The sequence below is a fragment of the Bactrocera dorsalis genome, chromosome 3 (genome assembly GCF_023373825.1).
Source record: "Bactrocera dorsalis isolate Fly_Bdor chromosome 3, ASM2337382v1, whole genome shotgun sequence".
Classification (NCBI taxonomy): Eukaryota; Metazoa; Arthropoda; class Insecta; order Diptera; family Tephritidae; genus Bactrocera; species Bactrocera dorsalis.
Genome location: NC_064305.1, coordinates 33465758 through 33493624, shown reverse-complemented (window position 1 = coordinate 33493624; position 27867 = coordinate 33465758). Strand labels below are relative to the sequence as shown.

Here is a 27867-nt window from a genome sequence, read left to right as displayed (position 1 = left end):
GCTCACACAAATCGATCGATCGTATTGACTATGAAGTCGACGCCGTGAGTTATCCAGTGGTATTCCTAAATTCGTTGGACAGGCTTGTTATATCACCGCATCATTTGCGTCTCAAAGTTGGATCTGTCGTTATTATGTTTCCCAATCTTCATGCGCCGAAACTGTGTAATGGAACCCGACTGATTGTGATGCACCTATCGAATACAGTCAAAATTGAATTTGAGATGACAGTCAACAGGACCTAAAGATAGTCGCATAGTGTGAGGCATAAATTTGGAAATGCTGTGTTTTCATACGGCCGTAGCGTGCTCACGAGTTGGAAAACCATCTTTTCTGTACACCGGAACAGAAACCGAAAAATGTTGTTTATAAAGCTGCGTTACATTTAAAAAAAAAATGAAATGATAAATTTAACTTTTCTTTTCATTTCAAACTATCTAATTTCACGCAGGACAACGGCTGCGGGGTCAGCTAGGTGGCGCTGAAAGCGCGTAGTTCTAGTTTTATTCGTCGCATCGGCTCATACTATACCTTTTTGGAAAGCTAACACGTGTTTGATTGATTGTCGTGTCGCTTAAGTCGTTCGTGAGTTATACCGTCGCAAACATGGAGCAAAATAAAGAGAAAATACGGCATATTTTAAAGTACTAAAAGTGAGAATTTAGAATATTTTCATTTCCCCTTCAATCCCTTTTGCTTATATTGATTTGCCCCAAAATAACTGGTAACGTAGGTATGAATAAAAGCTCACAACCAATCCGTTTTCGCCGTATTATCCAAAAAACCCAGAATTTAGAATATTTTCATTTCCCCTTCAATCACTTTTGCTTATATTGATTTGCCCGAAAATAACTGGTAAAAATTCCCCTTTTTTCCGAGACTCAGCTGATTCAGCTGTTTGAAAACTCACGAGAACTTATTGGCACTCGGCACTACCCGGTGATTTAGAGAACCTTAACGGTATAAATTGAAAGCTCTCAACCAGCGCATTATTGAGAAGCCTTGCACTTAGCAAATCAACACTTGCTTCCATTCTCCACATTCAGCTGTTTGAAAACTCACGAGAGCTTATTGGCATTCGCACATTAACCGGAAAATTAGATTAGAGAACTTTAACGGTATTAATTGAAAACTCACAACGAGCGTTTTATTGAGAAGCCTTGCACTCAGCAAATCAACATTGCTTCCATCCTCTATATTCAGCTGATTCACTGCTTAAAAACTCACGAGAGCTTACTGGCACTCACACACTTCCTGGCGATTTACATAGATTAGAGAACCTTAATGGTATAAATTGAAAGCTCTCAACGAGCGTGTTATTGAGAAGCCTTGCACTCAGCAAATCAACACTTGATTGAATGATATGAAAGTTTAACCGCTAGCTTCGAATTTCCGATGATCCAGCTGGCGCTTGCTGCACTTGCTATTTAAACAACTGTTATACGAAGACACAATTTAGTGTGTGTTAACGTGTCTACGGTAAAATACGGAGACAAGTTAGTAATGGATTACGCGTCTAATTCTTGTACTTTTCCTAACATTTTTGATTCAAAGAAAGCAAAGAAAGCAGAGCTTCTGGCCTTTCTGTTGCAGTAAGACGGACATGCATACACGTCCAGACGTTATTATGTGGCAAGGACACGAGCGTGCTTTTTTTCTGTTGTCGGTACGGTTTTCCTTGGCTGGAATAATTGGTTGGTTGGACGCGTTGAGCTAACGGCTATATAGCCGACATCCCGCTAGCACTTAATAAAAGTTTCGTTTCAACGATAGTGCGTTTTAACGTAGCTGCGTTGCTGATTACAACGATGATTTTGTTTTGATAGAAAAAGTTGAAGCTTTAAAAATCAAAATCAGAAAAAAACAAAGTGACCAAATTCACTTGATATGCTGGGTTTTGTAGGCTGAGCGGGTTGTGTTGCGCGATTCAGTCTGTCGTTGACCAGCGTTCGTGTTGCGTGCGTGGCGCATCCAAGAATGAGTGGCGTGACTACGTTGCAACGGCTTTTCTGTGCTTACTCGGTAGCACACAAATATCCTGCCAGTGATTAAAACTGTGTGTTGGTGGGTGAATATGTTGTTATTTTTTCTAGTAGCAAGCAATAAAATCTAATTTTCCGCTTATATAAAGCTGGTTGTTTTGTTGTCAGGTGTACAGAAATGTTTTTTAAGTGCTTTGTGTATGTGTAGTTGATTCTTTTGGGAAAAATTTGCACGTGCCTACATACGTTCCCTTCTGGAATGTAAAGTTTCTGCAAACGTGAATTTGTAGTAAAGCAAACAAAAAAATTAATAGGTTGAAAAAAAAAGTAATTTGAATCGTTATTATTGTGGCAATTTAAAATTTTTGGGTAAAAGAGCATTACATCCTTGTTAGTTCACTTTGCATTTGACGTTGCAATCTGCTGATGAAGTGACAAAATAAGTCTGAGACACAAGATTTATTTTATGGAATGATTTAAAGGTATAAAGATGTTGAAAATAAGTATAAGTGCAGTGTTGCAAACGAAAAATAAACTAATGTTGTAAATAACATAAAATATATTAAAAAATTTTATGATTCTATCCTTTTAATAATTAGTACTATATATAATTTCGTTACATAATTATTTAAGTAATTAATTAAATAGGCAAAATTCTGATTTCTTTGGGGCCGCGATCTGAAGGTACGGCTGAAAAGAGAAAGTCTTTCTGATTAAAAAATATACCGTATTATAAGTACCGCAAACGCTTAGATTATTCGACTTAAAGTTGCGAAGTTCCAAAAATTCACACTTTACGCGCATTTTCAACTTTTCATTATTATTATTATTACTCAATACACTAAATAAAATTAATTCAAATTATACACTTTTTCCAGATGTTTGAAGAAAGAAATCTATAATTAAAAAATATTTTTTACACTCACTGGACATCGTTTATGTCCTAACAATTATGACAAAATGGTGCGCTACCATATGATCATAAGACATTTCGCTGAAATTCCTCTTTTCTTATTTAGAAATTTCAGTTCTAATAAATATATCCCTATACATAGTAGATTATAAATATTATAAATTAAAATGAGTATAAACACCCGTTCCATGCATATGAATATTTTCTTATTCAAATTTAAAAAACAAATAAGTAATGTTATATTTATAGTATTATTACGTCATTACCCAAAGTATTGGCTCCTCCGGTGGTAGTTTTATAGTCCGAAGGCCGCAAACGCAGAAAGGATTTTACGAGAAAACACTTTAGTCACCATGGGTATTGACCAGGGTACTTTGTTCATAATGTTAAAATTCTTTATGTATTCTTCAAATCTATGTCGTCTCCCATAATGTAATCACGCTTGGTTCCTATATACTTCCATGCGTGTTGCGATTCACGATTACTATCTTGAATTGACTCAAAACGGTTTTCCCGGAGCGGTCGTTTGGGTTTGCTGAATTGTCAGCAGTCACACGGAGCTAATTCAGTCGAATATGATGATGGCGACAAGATATGGTTGAAAATTTGGTTAAAAACTCACGAAGAATTAATGCAGTATGCTACGGTGCAATGTCGTGGTGCAGAAACCAAGAGTTTTCGGCACACAATTCCGGCCTCTTTTCAGGAATAGCTTCACGCAAATTACGCATAACATAGCATTTTTTGTTGACAGTTTAGCCGGTCGGAAGGAGTTCAGAAAGCACCACACCTCGATAATCGAAGAAAACTATCAACATATGTAACATTGATTTTTGGCCTGCTTTGACGTGGTTGACCTTTGCCACGATATTCGGCCGATTGATCATCTGTTTTCCGGTTGTAAGCATAAATCCAAGACTCATCGTTAGTAATAATACGTTTCATGCCGTCCTGATAGTCGGAAAGCATAGTTTCACAGACGTTAACACGACGGTTTCCTCCTTTGTCTGACTGTTGCCAAAATAATAAAAACGGGTAGTCAAATGGTGTCAATTACGTTTTCTGGCATATTTGGCAAAGCATGGTCATATAAAATGACAACCAAATGAAAACAATCAAACGTCGATTTGTGACAACATTGGACATTCAAATTTCAAAAAGTTTTTTGACGATTTCGAGATAAGGTTTATATTACATTTTCAGGATATAATTTATTTATATATGTAATTTTTTCCAGTTTCAACGGCTACTTCAAGAAGGGAAGGAACATGGAACTTTCTTTCCACTGAATATAGAGACAGAACCCTTCGAGATAGCATGAGGTGGCTGAAATATAAAAGATGCCCCGATCGGAAGTGGCAGCCAAATGGAAAAACTTTTTCGGTTCTTTACGCGTAAGTTCTTATAAAGTATTACCCAAAAAATTATTTAACAAACATTTCTTTCACCCAAAAAGTGAACAAGCTGGAACGCCGACGATGAGCCCGCTCCATATATCATTGAAGTTTCTAGAGCCGCCTTTGCGTGCTGAAGCGAATTTCACTTCAAATCTAATAAATGTGAGTATACTCGTATATGTACATAATGCATAATAAATTATTACTATTTGATTACCATATGAATGTTTATAATTATAGGACAGTCCATCGTCATCAAACCCTCCAACAACGTTACCGACAACATATGGTAATTTTGGAAGACGTCGAGGGCAGAAAGACGATGATGCGTATACTCAAGTACTTGGACGTTCGATAGAGACCCTCACATCAGCAACTAAAACTTATGGTTGGGATGAGTTAGGCAACTTAGTGTCGTCAAATCGCCCAAAAGGAGCCCAAGAATATCTACAATTAGCAAAGGAGTTCGAGCGGAACATATGTATGTGAATTGGTATTCAACTAATAAAAGAAGTTACCAAGGTAAGAGCAGTTGCACAATTGTAAGTATTAATAAAACCTAATTTTGCTGTTCTGCTTTATAGCTCCACATCATGCAGTTGAAATTCGCTTTTTGTTTATGCTAGTCAAGTAAAATGTACCTTATCTTTTTTATATTTTTTCAATGTTAGAAAGCAAATTTTTAAGATATAGTATACTATATTCATTGGAAAATTGAATATGAAAATAAAACTGAGTGATGGAAACTTTTTTCATTTAATGTTTTCATGGGTATTTTTATTTTTAATTATAAAAATAGTTATGTATATACCATTTTTTGTAGAACATATGCATTACGTAAAAATATATTGAATTCAAACTGATATTACTTTTGTTTCATCTAAATTTGAGAAAGTTTATAAAATAGGGCAATGAGAATATTTTGGATTTACAAATATGTAACATAAATTATGGAATTATATACTTGTAAAAGAGAAAGAGACTACAAATACGAGTTACGCAATATTGTCCTATTAAATATCCATTAAATCTCTCCATGAGGAGTCATGAAATACTACATAAAACTTTCATGAACATTAATCGTGTCTGCTGGTCCCTAAATCGCTGCTTCGCCGAATTGATGGAAGCATTCCATTTTCCCTCAACTCAATTTTCCAATAGCCTGGATCAATAATGCCACTTGTGTCTTTGCCTACGTCAGATAATCGTAGATATGTTTATAGACTTGCGAAATTACTTAAGAAATAATGTAATATACACATCGCGAGGACAATAAATTTCGCCTGTTCGGGAGCAACATGACGATCCGAAAACGCGATACACATTTTCCACCACATTTTTTGCTCCGAATAGTCTATAATTTAACATCTGGTACGACATCATTTCATTGCGGAAGCTAAATGGTTTAATCAAGTACGTTTTTATGGGTTTTGAAGACGGGAAATTTAACAGTCATCGAAAGAGCACATCTGAATATGTTAAAATAAAAAGATATTTTAATTTATTTAAATGTTATCATTTTGCAATAGTTTTACTTTGCAAAAACCTTCATCAGATTCACGACCATAAGCCCCAACTTCTACAAACGAAAATTTATGGTCGCCATCAATCACAATCATCGGAATACAGTTTACATTATTTCACTGATGCGTGAATAGACCTGAATACTCACTTTTAAAAGCTCATTCTTTAAAGCTTCAAAAATTGCATCACACGTCTTATGCACTATATTAAAAATGGTCTTTCACCGAGACCGATCGAGATCGCTTCACGCAAATTGTATTTTTTTTATAAATATTGGATAAACGAAAAAGTATTTTTGCTATTTTGTCAATAGAAGTCGTTACAGTGATATATCTCCGATGCTATATCCGTTCGTGTAGCAAAATAATGGTTCGCTCGCGTTCCCGAAATTTCGAAGTGACAGATTCACCGCGCTCTGGTCGACCTATCGTTGAAAAAGTTGATGAAATTATGGAAAATATTGACCAGAACTAATAGTTTTGAACCATTTAAAAAAGGCTGGCTACAAAAAGAAGTTCGATGTTTGGGTACCCCATGGCATTAAGGCCCGAATTAACATCTGCGATTCTTTGCTGAAACGAAATGAATTCGAACAATTTCTGAAGTGAATGGTAGCAGGAGACAAAAAGTGGATCAAATTCGACAATAAGATATCAAATCCGAAAAATGCAAATTCAGTACTCCATTAATGAAGTAGAGTTGTCTTCAAGAGAAGGCTGTGAAAATTACTTGTCGCAGTTTTTTGCCAAGAAACCAGAAAAGTTTTACACTGATGGAATAATGTCTCTAGCGGAAAAATGGCAAAAAGTGATCGACAAAAATGGAACATATTTTGTTCATTAAAATTCGTTACATTAAAGAAAATAAGTTGAAGTTTGATTAGAAATACGAAAATTCATTTTCGACTACACTTTATATGGAATAAGGCGCCCAACTAAAAAGTCGAAGTCTTCCAGAGTCATCGTCAGGAAGTTTTCCAACCACTTTGGATTCTGATAAACCAGCCTAAGTCTACGATAAGTATGGTGTGAAATCCACAGCTAGAACGATTCTTTAAGTCTGGTCTAGTCCTTCACTGCTTTAGCTTTCTTTAATTAGTCCTATTTTTTGCTTTTAGTGTCGTTACAATATAACAACTTATAATTTTTTTTTTGTATAACAGTTGTTTTTTAATATAACAGCCGGTGAAATTGTCTGTTCACAATTTCCATCTATAGTGGAAACATCGGACACCAAAACTTAACGACAGGTTTAGAACTGATGTTGTTATGAAAACGCATTTGACAGCTCCTTGAAGCAGTTTTTGAAGTAAATTATTTTGCCCTAAAGAAAACCAAGCATTACTATTTTTTCCCACAGTAATATGTTTGCAAATTTTTATAGATAATAATATTGCCCTCAGTCCGGGGGGTGTATGTGGCGAAGATATTGTAAGTAAGAACGCTTAGAAGGTTTAGTCCTTTCCGAATCAAGAAAATCGTAAAGATTTCACGTGTTGGCTTACTCTATTTGGATGAAGGCAGTATTCCAGATAATACTCCGAGACATCTTTACAATTAAAATCTGTCTATCAAGTTATGGATCAATTCAATATATATAATTATGATAGCATTTGCAAATGATTAATAAAATCATAAAGAGATTAATCTTTTACAACTAGGAACTTATAACTTTTATTTTCATACTGTTACTGCGAATTGCGCTCCCTTCGAACATTTTTAAATTTTCATTTCGAGGAAAGAGTTGAAACTAATTTACGCTTTGGTGGGCGGCGATCGGACATGGGAACAACTTAGATGAAATAAAAGCGAGTAGAGCGCGGATACTTATTTACTTTGATGTCAGGCTGTTAAGCATGAAACGCAGCCGCAACAAGACTGGCAAATAAACAAGAAAAAAACGGCTAATATACCATTCACAGATGCATTTCTTTTAGTAACTATATGTTTAAGCAAATCTAAAGACGTAACCTGCCAGTTTTTTTTCATCCAAAGGAAAACGTTTTACTAGTTCTTTTTAGCCAGGTTGTTTGCTAGACATATTAAGTTTATTTAGAGGAAATGGATCTTTTTTGGATGGTCAGTTTGTATGGCAGTCCGACATTAACAATTCTTTTGAGGATTAAAGCGATATCTTGGGTAATAATCCATGCTAAATTGCATGAACCTTTCTTGTCACATAAGATCTTAATTTTGATTTTTCAGTTTGTATGGAAGATTTTGTTATCCGACCTGCAAAATTTCTTCAACTATTGTAGCGTTACCTAAGAGAATAAATCACAACAAACTTGCAGAATATATCTCGTGAACTTAAAAAGCCTCCAATAAAAGTATTTGAATCCGATCGATCAGTTTGTAATCTGATGTGAACAATTTCTTCGGAGATTATATTATTACCTAAACAGTAATTCATGTCAAATTACGTGAACATACCACGTCAAATTAGAAAGTTTCCTATGCAAGTATTTGATTCCGATCATTTAGTTTGTATGGCAGCTATATGCTATAGTTAAACGATCTGAACAATTTTTTCGGAGACTTTTAGCAACTTAAAAATATCGCTGCCATGAAATGCAGCACTGAGAGCACGAAATGCGAGCGGGATGGAGAACACCAAAAAAGTAACTTTTCTCATTTCCTTGATGCGGAGCGGCAAGGCAGCAAACAGCACAGTCAACGGGCGAGCTGTCCAAACTGGCTGACAAGTTGGCTTTCTCACTCCATCTCCGTTGGTTAGTCTCGCACATTCGGTCGTGCGTCCTGCTCGTCGCGTGGCTCTTTGGTGAAGTTTTTACGTTGACAGTGGGCGACAGGACATTTGCGGTTGTTGTACGTCCGGTAATACTTTGTAGTCCAACAACCACATGAAAAATTGCAACAACTTGTTTTACTACCAGCCACAACTGCAACAGCAATAACAACACAGCTGTAACAACAAAAAAACATATACAACTTTACTTTTCATATTAATTTATTTATTGCAATTATCAGTGTGAAGGAGCAACATTGAAGGTACAATAAAGTATGAAAAGTGACACACAGTCTTTTAAGAGACGATGTTGCCTAAATAACTAACATTATTTTATTTGTTTAAAGTATTTCTGAAGAACATAACAAATTTATAACAAGCGGACCATGAGCCAACGGGGTTGTTCAGACCTCACAACTTCTGTGAAGATAAATATGGGAGGTCTTTCCAGGGGCAGTCGATTTACACAAGCTTCTTTTGAAGCGAATTTTCCAAAGAGGTAGTAAGCACATTGTGGCTGGTTCGAACTGTCAACTAGGCGCATATGAACATTCCAATCAACCTTCCGCAGCATCCGGTGAGTCACCATATGTGTATGTATGGCTTGTGTTTTCTTCGAAGAAAAACCGCATTACTGCGGGGTCAAAAGGGTTTTCTGCATCTCTCAATACATTAACATTTCGTTTGGTGTATAAAACCACATTCTATTTCGGTATACTCGTATTTGAACATGATTTGTTCTAGATTTATCTTGGTTATGCGCCAGACGCTTCTTCTTTTCTTAGAGTGGCGCCAATTGGAGATTCCAAGCGAAGCCAGGTCCTTCTCCACCTAGTCCTTCCAATGGAGTGGTGGTCTTCCTCTTCTTCTGCTTTCCCCGGTGGTTACTGCGTCGAATACTTTCAGAGCTGGAGTGTTTTCGTCCGTTCGAACAACATGAACTAGCCAGCGTAGTCACTGTCTTTTAATTCGCTGAACTATGTCAATGTCGTCGTATATCTCGTACAGCTCATCGTTCCATCGGATGCGATATTCGCCGTGGCCAACGCGCAAAGGACCATAAATCTTTCGCAGAAATTTTCTCTCGAAAATTCGTAACGTAGAATAATGAGTGACTTACAGAGTTTGATTTTTGTTCGTCGAGAGAGGACTTTACTTTTCAATTGCCTACTCAGTCCAAATTAGCACCTGTTGCCTGCGTTGGCTTTCAATACTGACATATTGTTGCGGATCTTTTGGTATTGCTCAACGTCAGTTTACAAATCCATATTAGAATTTTCTATAATCTTTCTGTTTCGTTTTAAAACAGGAAGAGGCTGGAATAATGAATATATCTATTGGGAATCCGGTCCACAAATTTCGTAAGCTCATCATGATGTGAGAGCTTACAAAATGTGTATGGTTTGATCGACATAGAGAATTCAATCTTCGAGCGGGTCTCTGTATATGCTGTGCCTCTGTTGCTATCCCAATATTGATAATTAAGAATTTAGCAGGTGTTGCCTGGAAAATTCTACCTCTTGGCCACTTTTTTTCGAACTTACTGATACAATTTTGTTAAGAAGTGTTTCTATGAGGGTAAGCTGCAAAAGTTGTGCTATATTTTCCTCCTTATCTCGAAGGTCTAAACCCTCTATCATAACTCAAAAGTATTCGACGAGCTCAAATATAATACTATATATATATAGTATATGCATAAATTTGTAGTATTCTCATTCACCTAGTCGGTTTGTGACCTTCTCTTGCAAGTCTTAACGTTAAAGGGTACAAGGAAGATCCACGGGTATATCCAGATTTTGATCCATCTGTTTTTATGACAGCTATCATATATACTATAATGGTCTGATCTTAAAAATTTATTCGGATATTGTAGCGTTGGACTTGCAGTATTGTCAAGTAAAAAAGTTTTCTTTACAAGAACTTCATTTGGATTGTATGACACCTGTTTAGTTAGTTTAGTTTGTATGACACCTGTATGCTATGTAAAGGGTGATTTTTTAAGAGCTTGATAACTTTTTTTAAAAAAAAAACGCATAAAATTTGCAAAATCTCATCGGTTCTTTATTTGAAACGTTAGATTGGTTCATGACATTTACTTTTTGAAGATAATTTCATTTAAATGTTGACCGCGGCTGCGTCTTAGGTGGTCCATTCGGAAAGTCCAATTTTGGGCAACTTTTTCGAGCATTTCGGCCGGAATAGCCCGAATTTCTTCGGAAATGTTGTCTTCCAAAGCTGGAATAGTTGCTGGCTTATTTCTGTAGACTTTAGACTTGACGTAGCCCCACAAAAAATAGTCTAAAGGCGTTAAATCGCATGATCTTGGTGGCCAACTTACGGGTCCATTTCTTGAGATGAATTGTTGTCCGAAGTTTTCCCTCAAAATGGCCATAGAATCGCGAGCTGTGTGGCATGTAGCGCCATCTTGTTGAAACCACATGTCAACCAAGTTCAGTTCTTCCATTTTTGGCAACAAAAAGTTTGTTAGCATCGAACGATAGCGATCGCCATTCACCGTAACGTTGCGTCCAACAGCATCTTTGAAAAAATACGGTCCAATGATTCCACCAGCGTACAAACCACACCAAACAGTGCATTTTTCGGGATGCATGGGCAGTTCTTGAACGGCTTCTGGTTGCTCTTCACCCCAAATGCGGCAATTTTGCTTATTTACGTAGCCATTCAACCAGAAATGAGCCTCATCGCTGAACAAAACACGCGCGAAACACATTTCGAACCGAACACTGATTTTGGTAATAAAATTCAATGATTTGCAAGCGTTGCTCGTTAGTAAGTCTATTCATGATGAAATGTCAAAGCATACTGAGCATCTTTCTCTTTGACACCATGTCTGAAATCCCACGTGATCTGTCAAATACTAATGCATGAAAATCCTAACCTCAAAAAAATCACCCGTTATATAGCGATATATCCGAAGCTGAACGAGTAGGTTGCGTATATACAACCAAACAGAAGGAAATGGCTAAGTCTACTCACATCATTCCATGCTAAAATTGTGTTTTTATATGCAAATATTCCCCAGTAGCACATACAAAAGACTTCGCATGAATAATGCTTACTCGGACCACAAAGCATTATCTTTCACTCGCTTGGTTGGCTGTGAAGAGGTTGCATTTAAATGCAGCAATCGACGAAGTGGCGAGGTAAGGCTTAAACACGCAACGCAAGGCTTAAACATCGCCAGGCAGCGATAAAATGGAAAAGTGTCGGCCACGCTCACACACTTTGCAGGAAGTATTGTTTGCAGTTGCGAAAATAATAAAAGTAATATAAAAAGTGAAATAAAATAATAAAGTCAAAGGGAAAGCGCAAATAAATGCAAAATGTTGGAAACTCAAGAAAAGCGGAATCGCACTGTCGGCAATGGGGTGTGGAATACAGTTTGTAATGTTTATGCGACGACATTTGTTCTTCGTCGGTATCTTCGTTTTGTGCGGATCACGACGACAACATCCACTGACCCCGCACGTTTATACCGCTTTATCCTTTACTGTAACCCTTGCGTTAGCCGCATGTCTAATGAATCAGTTAGTGTTGCCGCGCTATCCCTCTCCATCTGTCTCGCGTAGTGCAGAAAATTGTAAAGTTTTTAATTACCGTAAAGCGAAAGTTTAAATTGTATTGTCCCCTTTTCCTGCTTTAACCGAGCGCTAACACTTCCTGCCTTGCCTTTGCTTAATATCCTTGACCTGGTCAAGTATTTGCATTTTCCTTTTTACGTCCATTTCTAACACACCCCTTGGTTATAAGAACTTGTTGCTGTTTTTTGTGAGTTTTATTTTTCTTCATTTCTCATTGCTTCCGCGGTTAGAAGTCGAGTCGTGTACACTTTGCTGAAAAATATTTTTCAAGAACCTCGCACTCACATTGCATGCAAATTTACAATCGGTGGATATCCTTTTCGTACCGACTGTCTCTAAGAGTCTCCTCGTCGTATCAGCCTTCTTCTCAGTAACTGTTTACACTTGCGAACTTAATTAGTTAATTTCTTCGCTAATGTGCTATTGTTGTTGTTATCTTTTATAATTTTACTATCCTTTTCCCTTTGCGTTGGAAATTAATTATGTTGATGAAGTGGAAATTGCACTTATGTGATTTCCCGGATCGGTCATTTGTAAATAAACAAAATGTAAAGTTAAGCGACTGAGCTGGTTCGAGCGCCGCTATGAGTTATACTTGTATGCGCCTGTATATAGTAAACTCGGCCAACGGCTGTATTGAGTTGCGTTGAGTTAAGCCCATTAGCAGAGCAAAGCAAATGCCGATGGCTATTTGAGGAACTTAATTTATTTAAAGTTGTTGTTTTTGTTGGGACTGTGACATGATAGCAGCCGTTATTAGAATGAAAAATGAAATATTGATATTGGTGCAAAAGTAATGAAGCACCCTTTTCTGATACACGAGTTTGTATACTTTACGTATCACTTAAAATTAAAAAGTTATTCATAAGTAACTGTATAAATGAGCATCCTCCCCCGACATCCACACATACACCACACTATTACACCACATCACCTCAACCTCCCAACACCGACACGCAGCTTCACCATACCCACCATCAACGCTTACAACCCACATTTCACACTACTCGCGAGAGCACCACACATCGACACCAACCAACCACATCACACCATCTGATCGCACACACCACAGGGAGAAAGAGGAAAAAACAAGGAGATCGCAACTTCACTTCGTTTGCGACCTTCACCGCGACCTGTACGCCTGTGCGATAACCTGTTTTCCGGCCTCTTCGATCGCTGTGCATTTTTGCTTTTTTTCCGCGAGTTATTCCGTCCATGCTCGACCGGAGTTTTTGCGTCATACCGTGTATAAATTAACAAAGATTTTTACATTGCCATATTAAATCATTTTTTAATAAACCCCATTGGGACATTGCCGATTTGGTACAAACCTACGCGTGTGCATAGACACTAAACTTATTTTGTGCAGAAAATTAGTGGCGGTGCAAAAGGTGAGTGCGGAGAAGTGTATTATATTCATGGTCCTTCGAGACATAAGGAACGGCACCTTGGAAACAGAAAAATAAAAAAAAAAAAAATAAAAATTTTAAGTGACAACAAAATACCCGAGGCTGAGTGCAGTGAAACAAAAAAAAAAAAAAAAAAACAGTTAAGTGGGAGAGAAAATACATATGTACATATGTATATATAATATAAAGAAAAATTATTAAAATTAATTATTATTGTGCAATATATGCAAAAAGAAATACAGGTACATACCTATCTATATATAAACAAAAACTAACAAAGTGTATAAAAATTGAAAAATAAATTTCAAAAAAAAAAAATATAAATAAAAGTACCTACTGTGCAGTGAAGTGCATAACAATACAAACATAACAATACAAAAGACTGTGAAAAATTTACGTATAAAACAACAGATCAAATCAATTAAATCAAATTTCCACTAACAACATAAAACGGGCGCGAAACTCAATAAATATAAAACAACTTAAACTTAATACAAATTAAACAAAAGAAAGGAGCAATAAGTCAACAAGTTGGAACGCCGGCGGAGAAGCGAAACATCACCCAAGGAAGCGCACACATTTTATAATTTAACCCCCAAAATCCCTGAGGAAAATCTGAGTGAGTGTATCTATTCCACTTTTGATTTTTATTATAATATGTATATATGTATGTATGTAACTTGCACCAACGGTCAAAATCATAGAACCGATATTAATTAAACCCGTTTAATGAATACGGTTAGTAAAGGCTTTAAATCGGCGGCAAATTTAATTACCGATAGAGACGAATACGGTAAATAATATATACTATATACATGTATGTATATGTATCCACAGTATACATATATGCGTGTATGTATTTATATATATTTAATTAAAATAATTATTTTCCTTGCTTTTTTTAACTTACCTTCGTGTATACAATACACACAATCCACGGAAAAGATTCAGGTATTCATTTTCAAAATATTCTGGCAATACCGCTTCAGTTTACAAACTGTGAGAGGGATACTTGCAAATCATACAGACAATACCTCTTCAGCTTATTAAGCTGTGAGAGGAATTGCATCCAAAACGTAAGCAACAAAAAAAAAGAGAGAAGCAAGAGGAATAAAGCATAAAAGAAAATAGAAACATACATACATATATACATATCCTCAAGCGGATTAAACATAACGAAAGAACATCAAATTTTTTATACATAGAGATACACATATATGTATATATATATATATATCCCTATAAATATACCTACCTACAAAATATAAATAACATACATTAGCGCTTTAGCGCATATTTCTAAACGCGAGCATACAACCGCGAACACATAAATGCGAATTGTTTTATACACTATGCATATTGCCGTATATCTTCAAACGCTTGTATACCTATAACCATAGGATACAATTAAATAAGACAAAAAAAAAATATATAATAATAATAAATAAACGGTGCAGAAAATCGAATAGTACTGGTTGAAAATTATATATTTCATACGAATTACCTTTGTACATACATACATACATGTATTGAAAGTCCAATTTGGCGATTTCTTAGCATTTATCTTGTTCCTTGTTAAACAAGAACAAGCATATTTGCACATAGTTTATTTAACGCATACTATATGCTCATATCATCCACACGTATGTACAAAGGATATTGACCTAGTTTTCAGTGCGCGCTGATACAAGGGCATACAGATAAAACCGTAAACAAAAAAATATTTTTTCAAAAAAAAAAAAGGAAGTAAATACAAACGCGCGCAATAAAAGCGATAAACGCATTCCAAAATTCTTTTTCATAAATAACAGCTCTTCTTTATTGAAAAGAGTTTTCGGTTACACATATACTATATTTTACTAATTTAATTGTTCGGAAATAACAACTCTTATTTATTGAAAAGAGTTTTCGGTAATATCTCTATTATATCTTTATATATATATTTTATTAATTAAAATTTTCTGAATGAGCACTGATTCAAAAGAATCTAAAGCAGAATTCTTAAGAATTCCAAAAATGATTACTGATGACAAAAGTCCGTGTACACCTGCAGAAGCTACACGCTCGAAGCAAGGTGCTACAAAGCAAAAACGGGGGAAAGACACCTCGTATATTAAATTCATTTCTGAGAGTGACAGCTTGATTAAATACTGCACTCGATTTGCATCTTCACCGATTCAGGACAACTCTGAATCGGTACTAGAAATAAAAAATAAATCTATTGACAATTTTTGGACACGCCTCCAAGCTGCATACGACGCAATAGTAGAAACTGATGATTCAGATCTACCTGAAAATTTTAAATCTTCGGCTTACGCCAAATACGAAAATTGCTTAGACCGCTATGAAGACACAAAAGCAATGATCTCAGATCAATTAAAACTTATGAAGGCAATTGCACCTACTCCCCACAGTAGAGTAGAGTTACCTCAATTGCAAGCCCAAGAGGCAAGTTCAGGCATTCATCTCAAAGTGCCAGCGTGTGATACGGAAATATTTCATGGAGGTTATGAACAATGGCCGTCCTTCCGGGACATGTTTACAGCCGTGTACAAATTATTCAAATGTATTATTCAATTTGAAGTTATTTTATTTGCCGTCATCACGGCTTAGTTGTCAAGTATAAAGTGCCCATTAAATTATTCCTAACTTAGCTCAAGCCACCAACCCGCATCGCGTTGTAGCTCCTCTGCTGACGTTTTGCTGACCTTGCGCCTCGTGCATGGTGTTTGTTTACTTAGATGTCTGGCCAATGTTCTCACGCAAAATGTGCTGACTTAGCGACATGTGCAGAGTGGTAGGCTCTTATTACGACGGGAATTAGGGTGTGTCGTTTCTTCGCGATAACTCCTCCCCTTCTAAATGGGGAACGTCCTCGGTCCTCAAAGAAGCGGTTTTAATTGCAGTTTCAACGGACCTGGCTATGATAATCTCTCTCTTGGTCCTCCTTATCCTGAGAAGGACGTAAACAGTGAATGCCATGATTAATAAGACACCAATGGCTGAGAAACCTGTAACGTGGCCATAATGGATTGATCGCTGCAGGTGATTGATCCTTTGAACATTCTCTAGATTCACATGGTGAAGGTAAGAAGCGCTTAATATTTCTGTGTGCTGCGTCAAGTTGATTGTAGAAGCCCATGGAGTTTCAGGTTTTAGAGGCAATGTAGAATTTTCGTTATAAAAAGTCGTACCATTAATCTTTACGTTGTTTTTGAAGACCACGAGGTATGTTCCGTTGACCGTAATAGGGACCTCATTATTTTCCTCGATGACAGCCAATTGGTCATTGATGACAACAAGGCCGTCACTTATCGGTGAAATTGGTGTGAGGTTGTTAAATGTTGTACTGCAATTAGCGGTGTTGCGAGTCAGTAGTTGCAGAGCGCATGATGTAGTCGGAGATGGTAAGCAAAACGTTGGTGTTGTGTCGCTGCAGTTCTTTACGGCTACGGTATGGTTATAACACTTGGCTAAGATGGATTCTTCTAGGTGCAGGATTTGGTGGCCATGAGCTACCGGTAAAATAGTAATTTTCTTACATCTAAACATAGGAATCGGATATCTTATTAAAAAGTAAATTATGTTATTATACTGTAATATCTTAATTCTAGCTACTGCCATAACATCGGCCACGGTAAGGTCAGTGAAGTGCTCGTCTCCTGTTATGAAATTTATTTCGTTACTGTCTAAGAGAATGGGACTTAAGACCCCAATTTTGGCGAAAGTGACAGCTGTTATAATGTTATTTAATTCTGTAATAATTGCTCTGTTTCTAGCCAGTAGTATGTCATAAAGGTGACCGGTGTTTATTTCTCTTTCTTTTGTTAATTTCAGGATTTTATTTACTGTAATGGTAAGGTTATTGATTTCTTTCTGTACTTGAGTGTTTATGGTAAACTGTCTGTCCTGCGAGTTAATTAGCTGTTCTTCTGTGCTCATTAATCTATTGAAGTCGTCATGGTCAGGAGTTCCAGCAATGTATTTCAGGACTGTCCCTAGGGCATTCAGGCTTCTCGCCTGTCTGTGGTGAGCGTTTATCATTTGTATCAGTCGACTTATCTGGTTTATGTCCGCGTCTAGTAACTTCCTCATATGTGACTGAGGAAAGTGGTCTGTGGCATTAATTGTCTCGTCTCTCAGTAATTCGTAAAGTGTCAAGTTGGTAACATGCTTGATGTGTCCTGAATTTTCCCAAATTACAAGGTCCTCACCGACCACCGGAATGTACCTTGCATTGGTATAGTCGATTAACCTTCCTGTCGTTACCGATATTGATATGGCCAAAATTATGAAAATCCTAAAAACATATATGAAATTTTTTGTTAATTGTTTATCATTAGAAACGCCTAGGTTCTAGATTAAGTTTAACGAAGGTTGTCCTTATGGACCCTTCTCCCTTTTATTAAAACTGTTGTACCCATGTCTTTTTCCACCTCTTCCTCAGTATAAAGAGGCGTAAGCTTATTGCCTAGTCTCCTGTTATTTTTAACAAGTACTTTTTCTCCAACAGGGAACTCCCTATCCTGCCTGTTCTTATTATGAGTTGTTAGTTCTCTTTCCTGTGCGTTTCTTAAGCGGCATGGTATTTGGTTGTCATCTTTAATTGAACGAAATACGGTAAGGGGCTTCATCCCCGTTACTGTGTGAATGGACCTGTTATACTCAATCGTAGCTAAAAGGACAATTTCCTCAACATCATCAAGATTTTTGTCAAGTTTAAGGCATCGTGCTATTTCCATTAGTGTGCTATGAAATCGCTCCACCTGACCATTTGATGTACTATGTAGTGGTGGAGCATTCGCAATGTCGATATTGAAGTGATTCTTTAATGTAGCTTTGATGCTGTGTGAATTCAGCGACTTCTCATTGTCGCAATAAACTATTCGAGTACCGAAAAACATGTTGAGTAACTGAAGGAGCTGTGGTTTGACATCTACTATCGTTCTTGATTTCAACGACTGTACTATCGCAAATTTTGAAAACTTGTCGATGCACGTCAAGAAGAACTTGGACCCGGTAGAAAATATGTCAATGTGAAGAATTTCTCCACAATATGTTGGTATGGGCGTTTGAGCAATAAGCTGCTTCTTTGGGTGCCGATCATACTTCGCCCGCGAGCAAGTTCGACAATTTCCCACAAATTGTTTAACTTTTTTCTCCATTTTTGGAAAGAAGTAATCCTCTAGAATTTGTTTTGTGTTCTCCTGCGCTGCTCGATGCGCTCTGTTATGTTCTGCAGCGATAATTTCCTGCTGCTCATTCGGATTCGAAATGTCGTTAACGAATTTCTCCGTATGTCTGAATTTAACTGTTGGAAACATTTCGACCAGTTCGTGCTGAAACTGTGCAAGTGCATGCAGATCGCAGTGTATTGCGTTTACTGCTGTTGTGTTTACGGCCTCCTGTAAAAGTTCTAATAAATCCTTTTTTTCTCGGTAAGAAATGATATGCCTTGTCTTTTTTCCAAAAATTATAAAAGTTTTTCTTTGAGGTTCTGTACCTACCTCCACAATAATCTGGTTGCGGAAGCAATTTACCGGTTTTTCCGATCTTTCAATTGTATGGGTTGATGATTCCTCGCTATGAATTGTCTCGATGCTCGTGTTATCTAAAGCATTTATATGTTGCCTAGATAGAGCGTCTGCCACCACATTTTCCTTTCCTGGTTTGTAGATTAGCTTTGCGTTGCATTCGTCTATGAAGGCTTTCCATCTTTTAATTTTCGAATTAGGATTCCTATCCGAAACCGCAAAGGTCAGCGGCTGGTGGTCAGTATAAACATTAAGTTTTGTTACGCCGTACAGGTAGTTTCTAAGAGCTTTCAATGCCCATACAATAGCTAACAATTCCCTTTCATTGGTAGCGTAATGCTCCTCGCTCCCGGACAGAGTGCGAGAAATCATGGTAATCGGTTTGCCCTCCTGAGAGAGGACGGCGCCTATAGCATGAGCCGACGCGTCAGTAGTTAGGTCGAATTGTTTGTTAAAATCTGGATACGTCAGGGTTACATCCTCTGACGCTAAAATTTCTTTAATTGTTTCGAAGGTCTTTTTCTGTTCGTCCGTCAAATCAATTCTGATTTTTTTTGATTGGGACGCAGTAACTCGACCGTATTCGCCTCTCATGATGCTCGACAATGGTTTTGATATTCTAGCGAAATCCCTTATAAAACATCTATAATAACCCGCTAGACCTAGGAATGATCTGAGTCCCCTTAGAGTGGTGGGCTCAGGGAAACTTCGTATTGTGTCGACTTTGTCTGGACACGTTTTTATTCCTCCTTGTGAAACTAAGAACCCCAGGTATTCGACCTCAGTCCTAAAAAATTTGGATTTTTCAACTGACACTCTCATGTTGGCCCTAAATAATTCATTTAAAATTGATTCTATATCTTTCAGATGCTGCTGTTTGTTTTCCGAAAAAATAATAACATCGTCTACATAGACAAAACAGCTTTTCCCAATATGCTCTCTTAATACGTCGTCTATGGCGCGTTGAAAGATGCTCGGCGCGTTTTTTAATCCAAAAGGTAACCGGCAAAATTCATACTTGCCATTCTTGACAGAGAAAGCTGTTTTTTCCCTATCACGCTCCAATAGTTTAATCTGATGGAAACCAGATTTTAAGTCCAAAGTGGTGAAGTATTTACTACCACCCAAATTGGAAAGAATTCCTGTTATGTCGGGAATTGGGTATTTATCACCGATAGTTTTTTCATTGAGTTTCCGAAAATCTATAACTAATCTCTGCTTCGCCTGTCCGTTTTCGTCTACCCCCTTTTTCTTTACCACCCATATAGGGTTGTTAAAGGGTGATCTTGATGGCCGGATAACTCCATTTGCTAACAAATCCTTGATTTCTTTGTCCACGAAATCCGCTACACTCAGCGGGTACGGGTATAATCTTGAGTAAACTGGTGTTTCGTCCTCCGTGCGAATTGTTGCTATCACCTTTGTATTGTACGGTAGTGCCTCATTGGGGTCAGCAAAAACCCTATTCATCCTTTTGATCATTCTAGAAAAATCTTCCCTAACGTCTGTTGGTACTAGATTTGTTTGAAGCCTAAGATGGCTTACGTCATGACTGGAAATGAAGAAGATTTCCTCCTCACCAAAATCATGATTTATTGTATTCGATTTAAGGTCAATGTTCGCATGGACCCTGTTTAGTATGTCGAGCCCAATCACGCCATCAAATGATGTTAAGTCCGGTAAGATGAAAAATTCTGCCACTACGCCAAATATTTTCATGTAGCATTTTTCCATGATAGAAGTAACCCCGTGAATAGATTTTACAGAGAATGTGTCCCTGAAATGTTGTGTCCTTAAAGCCGGTGTTGGTTTCATATAACTCCTCGACGCACCAGTATCGATAAGGAGTTTCACTTCTTTCCCTCCTAGGAACTTTGAAATCCAGGGTAGGAGGGACCTTCCCCTAAAAAATTAAGTTGATCTAAACTTACGTCATCCGCCGCTTGTTCGGCTTCTGCACCGTACAATGATTCACTCTGTAGCTCAACTTCCTCCTCCAGATGATTAACACGTTGGATCTTTGGTCCTGTGTAACGTCCAGAATTTGCTGGACGTTTTTGTTGATAGCCCTGTTGCATTCTATTACTGTTTCCTTGATAGGCACCTCGGTCTCTGTCAAACGATTGGTGTTTCAATTTCGATAAGGATGGATCAACGTCCATTGGTTCCGCTCTGACTAGTCTGTCGTTGTCACGTCCGTTATTTACCCTTTGATTTTCCGTAAAATGAGGTGCATGTCCGGGTTTGTACTGCCTATTACTATAGTAGTGTGGGCTCTTATGAGCTGAGGGTGGATCATAAGTGTTTGTCCTATGGTTGTTCTGGCTTGAAATTATATTATTATTTTTTTTAATGTGGTTGCCCTCGACGTTCCTGGCAGCAAAATTGGCCGCGAACGCATACCGCTCATGGTTTGAGTCTACCTCCTGTGCTAAAGCAAGAGCAGACGGAAGGTCAGACGGCCGTGAGGCGAAAAGAATGTCGCATAAGGGCTTCCTTAAGCCGGAAATGAAAACTCTTAGGGCATCTGCCCTATATTTCTCGTTTATAATTTCTGCCACGCTACTCTCGTAAGACATTATAGTCTTATTAGCTAGTAACGTTAGCTTCTTTTCTACCTCATCGTAGAATTCCAGACAGGACCTAGAACCCTGTCTTAAGGTAGATAATTCCTGCTCTATAAGATATACGGGACGTTTGTCCGCGTACGTAAAGTCTAAACGTGCTATAATGGCATTAAAGTTCAGCACAGTACTAAACGATGAGAGGACCGCATCGGCAGCCCCTCTTATTTTGTTCCTCAAAATGGTAACTGCTTGGTAGTGTCGTTCACTGCCATCGTACCTTTTGAACAGTTCATAAGCGTTATGCGCCGCCTCGCGCCATGACACATATGTGCCTATGTGACCATGAAATTCTGGAAGTGATTTGATAGCATCAAGCGTTATGTCACATGTCACTAGTGGATTTACAGATACCTTTAGATATTTTTCTACCTTTGGCCTGCTGCCTGTCACCTGGTTTTGGATTGCTCCTAACTTCCTATCGAACTCCAACCTTTGTGCTGCCAAAGCTCTTCTAACTTCCGCCTTAATTAACTCGGTTATTTGTTCCGTGTTCATATTTGCTTTCTGACTTCCTAACTTTAAATTTCTAAAAAGGTCTTCCAGACCTTCACTCATTAATTTTTGTTCTGTCACTTTCCTTTATTTTATTCACAATTATTGCTATATTTATTCCAGGAAACGAGCATCTCACTTACCCTTCCATTGGATTTGAATAGATTAAAATTAGGTTCAGGTTCTTCCGGTTAATTGATCGGGCCAAAGGTTGTCTCTTCTTTAAGTCCACGCTGAGTCCAAGTAGTTGATTGCTGTCGATTTTAAGTGAGCCAACTGTCGTAGTTACACGAGTCGAGTTAAGAACTTTATATTTTTCTATTAAACTTTTCACTCGCGAGCCCCACGTTGGGCGCCAATTATTCAAATGTATTATTCAATTTGAAGTTATTTTATTTGCCGTCATCACGGCTTAGTTGTCAAGTATAAAGTGCCCATTAAATTATTCCTAACTTAGCTCAAGCCACCAACCCGCATCGCGTTGTAGCTCCTCTGCTGACGTTTTGCTGACCTTGCGCCTCGTGCATGGTGTTTGTTTACTTAGATGTCTGGCCAATGTTCTCACGCAAAATGTGCTGACTTAGCGACATGTGCAGAGTGGTAGGCTCTTATTACGACGGGAATTAGGGTGTGTCGTTTCTTCGCGATAACTTACATAAACCATCCAAAATTATCACAGGCGCAAAAACTGTATCACCTCCGACACAAAACTAAAGGTCAAGCAGGCGTAATAGTCAAGCAGTTCGCATTGAATGACGATAATTTTAATTTACCTTGGGAAGCTTTAAGACAAAGATACGAAAATGAGAGAATATTAGTTGACAAGCAAGTAACGATACTTATGAACTTGCCTAAAATTCAAAGAGAAACCAGTGAAGAATTCATGAAACTAGAATCCACTGTTTCAAACTGTTTGTCGGTTCTATCGACACAAAATATTCCCACTCACAATTGGGATCCTATTCTGGTAAACATATGTACCGCCGCATTACCAGAGAAATCATTACTTTTGTGGGAGCAATCGCTCTCATCAAGAAGAAAATGCCCAACGTGGCAACAGATGAAAGATTTCTTAACTACCCAATACGAAATTGCGGAAAGGGTAGACAAAAAAGTAGTCAGAACTAAAAACGTTCAACAAGACCTAAATCGAAGCTTCAATAAACCCCAAGCCGGAAGCAACAATCATTTAAACAGAAGTTTTTTCAAAGCACAATCGTTCATATCTGAACAAAATAAATTCACGTCATGCGAACTATGTTCTGGAGGGCATAAGTTAAAAGCTTGCGAGAAATTTAAAAAAATGAATGTCAATGAAAGGAACAACTTTGTCAAGTCAAAAAGACTCTGTACAAACTGCTTGTCCCACTCACACAATCTTAATACTTGCGAAAGCAAATTTAATTGCGTATATTGCCACAAAAGGCATCATTCTATGCTACATCTTAATAACTTTCCCAACACATCTCATAGCAGCGCTTTTTCAAAAAAAGCCACGGGTTTAGTTGCAACAGCAGCTCCCGAAACAAAACCTCAAGAAAATTGCCAAGAGACACCATGTTGTTCAAAGGCACTAAAAACTCAAACGCTACACAGCGAAAATCATAGTAGAGTACTACTACCCACAGCAGTTGTCTCCATCGAACATCGAGGAGAGCTGTTCAAACTAAGAGCCCTAATAGACCAAGGATCGCAACGATCATTCATAGCATCTAGGGCACAAAATAGGCTAAAACTGCCAACAAAACATGCCAACTATGAAATTACGGGAATGGGCGGACGAGTAGTACAAAACTCAAGTAAAATCTGCCCCATTACTCTAATTTCCCCCAAAGCGGATAAGCGCATTCAAGCAAATGCTATTGTCTTACCGCAACTAACAAACATGCTTCCAAGCTATCAAATAAATAGCAAGCATTGGGATAAAATTTCACACCTGACACTGGCAGATCCCAACTGCAACACGCCAGCTCAGATAGACATCTTAATAGGCAGCGACCTTATACCGCAAATCATATTAGAAGGTGTTGAAAAAATTTCGAAAACACTACTGGCGCAAAATACCATTTTCGGATGGGTCCTAAGTGGACTAGTTGCGGAACCAGTCACAGCCATGTCAACTCAAGTTGAGGAAATCTCAAACGAGTACCTCAATTCACAATTGAGAAAATTTTGGGAGTTAGAAGAACTCCCCCCCATTCCAATTACAACACCTGAAGATCAGTATTGTGAAGACTTTTACAAAGCCACAACTACTCGATCAGAAAATGGTCGGTATGTCGTACGACTACCAATAAAACAACAATTTCCAGACACACTCGCCTTAGGTCACTCTCGCACCTCTGCAATACAGCAGTTTCTAAGTATGGAGAAAAACCTACTTAGAAAAGGTGAGCTTAAACAAGTTTATGATGGTGTCGTGTTAGATCACATGGAGGAAGTAAGCCCATGTGAAAAAATCTTAAGAGGCAAATATTACTCTTTCTACTTGCCACATCATGCAGTAGTAAATCCTGAGAAGAAAACAACGAAAGTTCGAGTTGTCTTCAATGCATCACGATCCACGAGCTCGGGTAATTCCCTAAATGATATTCTATTTACGGGACCCACACTCCAACCAGATTTAATGCTCCTCATATTGAACTGGCGTATATACAAATACGTGTTCAATGGGGATGTCGAAAAGATGTATCGACAAATACTGGTTCATAAAGATGATCAAGATTTTCAGCGGATTATTTTCCGAAAATCTGCCAATAGTCCACTACGCGACTTTAAATTGAAAACAGTTACCTTTGGCGTAAACTGTGCCCCATATCTAGCCATTCGTACACTACACGAACTGGCAGAAGACACAAAGCCAGAATTTCCACTGGCAACACAAGTCTTAAAAACGCAAACGTATGTAGACGATATCCTGTCTGGAAGCCACAGTTTTCCACAAGCATTCGAGACCTTATCACAGGTAATAAGTGCCCTCAATACCGCAGGGTTTCCTTTAAAAAAGATTACAGCCAATCACCCAAATATTTAAAAAAAAAATATTATTGCGATGTCGCAACTACAAGCCACTTATTAGCGGCAAAAGCAAAAGTTGCGCCTCTAAAAACGCTAAGTCTCCCACGACTTGAACTCTGTGGCGCTCTGCTACTAGCAAAGCTAGCTTCAATGGTGCAGACCCACTTAAATATGGCGAAATACAGATTATATTTATGGTCCGATTCCGAGATAGTTCTAGCCTGGTTAGAAAAACCACCACATGCGTGGAAAACTTATATTTCTAACCGAACATCTGAGATACTTGGCCTAGTAAGATCAGCCACTTGGCGTCACGTAGCCAGTGCTGACAATCCTGCTGATTTAGGTACAAGAGGATGCAAACCTCTGCATCTTGCCACCTCCACCCTATGGTGGAATGGCCCCCGATGGTTAACAGAATCTCCCGATTCTTGGCCACAATCGCCCATGCGCAACATACTTGCCCCAGAAAGTCGTAAAATCGACACTTATCATGCAACACTGGATGACACTGACATCCTTGAACGATTTTCATCGTTTCCCCGAGCCCTCCGGGTAGTTGCCTATATGCTCAAGTTCTTAGAGCGGCTTAAACTTTAAGTTAAAGGAGCAACTTATCTCCATTGCGATAAATTGACGCACCAAGACTTACAAAAAGCAAAGGTCGCTCTTATCGCATCAACCCAAATGCGCTACTTCAGCCGCAATATAGAATTACTAAGAGAATCGAAGCCTATCGATAAAAAGAGCTCACTCTTAGTTCTAAACCCATTTCTAGATACGAAAGGTTTACTTCGGGCGAATGGTCGGCTTGCTAATTCAAGCCTAACGTACAATGAACGCCACCCTATAATCATACCAGAGAGGTGTCCGTTTGCCACTTTATTCATTAGATATATCCACATACTAATGCTCCACGCCGAACATCGGCTCATGCAACATATGGTCCGCCAAGAGCTGTACATACCCCGACTGAAGCCCCAAATAAAGAAGTGCATTTTCATGTGCAAAATCTGCACTATGCATAAGCAGAAAATGCGATCGCAGATTGGCTAAATGAGCTTCAGTCTCTTGCCCCACACAACACATAACCAACACAGAACACTCTACACTCACCGCATCAAAATATCCGTCACTAACACACTTCATTCACCACACTCATCTCTACACCACCTACAATCCACATCACACATAACTATGTACATTACCACTGCGTTTTCACCACCACCAAAAAAGGAACAAGAGGAGGGAGAAACAAGTTCGTTTTTTGCTACTTCCTTTTTGCGATCCGCTTGCGATAGCCGTGCGATTCCCCCGAGCTCTATTGTGCGAACATAATTTTATAAGTCCGACTCAATACATACATATATTCATTTTCATAAAATAAAAATACGTTTTGTGATTCTCTGGCGGAATTGTGTTGCCTTTTCTTCTTTTTTATATAAGTTCACAACGGTGAGTGCTAGGAAATCAATCGAAAAATACATGGTCCTTCGAGCCGCAAAGAGCGGCACTATTGAAAAAAAAAAAAAAAGTGCGGTGAGATTAGCCTACAAAACTTGGTATTAAAAAATGTAAGTGAGGCTACACATACATACATACATATATACCAAAAAATTTAATGCAAGTTAAATTAAAGTGAAGTGGCAAATACTTACATACATACAAAAAAAAAAAAACAAAAAACAAAGTGGAAAAACGGAAAACACGAAACGGTTCCCGACCGTTATATCAAAATCAAAAAAAAAAAACAAAAATAATAATTTTTATCAAAAATCAAAAAGGAAAACATATAAATATATAACAGTGTGACATATAAATATATAAATATACATATAAATACAAAAATACAATACTGTGCTGAACAACTAGACAAAAAATATAAAAAAAAAAAAACCGGGCGCGAAAATTAATTTAACTTTAAAACGGGCGCGAAGCTTAAAAACAAACAAGAAAGGAAAACAGTGACTTCAAAGTGCAATAATTTTCAAAAAAAATTTTAAATAAATAAATAATAAAATTAATAATTGTGAAAATAAAGTATATCTACTAAAGACATCTGTACATAAGTACGAACCAAACAACAACCGGAATAGCAAAAAAGAGGAAAGGAAACCATCATCGGCAGCAACACAACAAAAGTTTGGAAGCCAAAAAACATAAAAAACGGAAGGAACCGGATCACAGGCATCGGCACCTTTATCTGCAGAAACATCCCTAGCCCCTTGAAGCGGCTCAAAGTGAGTTGTATCGACTCCACTTTTTATTTAAAAATTATATATTTCATATTTGTATGTTGGTTAACAGATACAGTTTATATACATAACAACTGTATTCAAGTCGGTTAACATTTTAAAAGAACGGTTGCTGCCAAACTGTTTCAACTTACGGTTAATGTCCGGGAAACCGAAGAACAGTTTGGTACACTATATATATTTGTACATCCACATATATGTATGAACAGTATATACTATAATATAATTATATATATACTGGCATATACATATCTAATACAAAAGGTCCTATTTACGCTTACCCTTGTGTATCCAAACACACAAATTTAAAAAAAAAAAAAAAAATTTTTCAAGTATACACTTGACCCCGTTTTCCGGCAATACCCC

General features: G+C 37.7%; 1 long non-coding RNA gene across 2 annotated transcripts; it reads left to right on the top strand.

Moving 5' to 3' along the window:
- The first annotated feature begins 747 nt into the window (after positions 1-747).
- On the top strand, positions 748-5015 carry LOC105222957 (uncharacterized). 2 transcript variants are annotated; one of them, XR_007422273.1, is made up of 5 exons: positions 748-2464; positions 4133-4293; positions 4360-4454; positions 4533-4814; positions 4877-5015. It is a non-coding gene; the product is annotated as an uncharacterized LOC105222957 (long non-coding RNA). The 2 variants fall into 2 exon arrangements; XR_007422272.1 differs by having other exon boundaries at positions 751-2064.
- Positions 5016-27867: the final 22852 nt, after the last annotated feature.